The sequence below is a fragment of the Echinococcus granulosus genome, assembly GCF_000524195.1.
Source record: "Echinococcus granulosus chromosome Unknown EG_S00147, whole genome shotgun sequence".
NCBI classification, from domain to species: Eukaryota; Metazoa; Platyhelminthes; class Cestoda; order Cyclophyllidea; family Taeniidae; genus Echinococcus; species Echinococcus granulosus.
Genome location: NW_020170527.1, coordinates 167,928 through 168,261, shown reverse-complemented (window position 1 = coordinate 168,261; position 334 = coordinate 167,928).

The following is a 334-nucleotide window of genomic DNA, read 5'->3' as shown; positions in this document are numbered from 1 at the left end:
ACCTAATATCTTGACTTTTGACTAAAAATGTTTACTGTGATTTTTCTGTAATATTTTTTTATTTAACAACACCAACACAATAAACCGATTTTTGTGTCAGGTTGATATATCATCCTCAGCAGTAATTGATGGATCTTTGTCATTGAAATTCTACTACTTGCAAGAATGCTTAGCGTATCTTGTTGTAAACATGAAAGCAGTTTATTTTTAAGTTAACTGCATTGGTGCTGCGTCTAATTTTGCCTTTTGAGCAGGCTATAATTGCAGAAGCGAATGGTGATGCATACCTTTACTAGGATTGTGGTCACGCCAAAGCTGATTAACAACACTACCT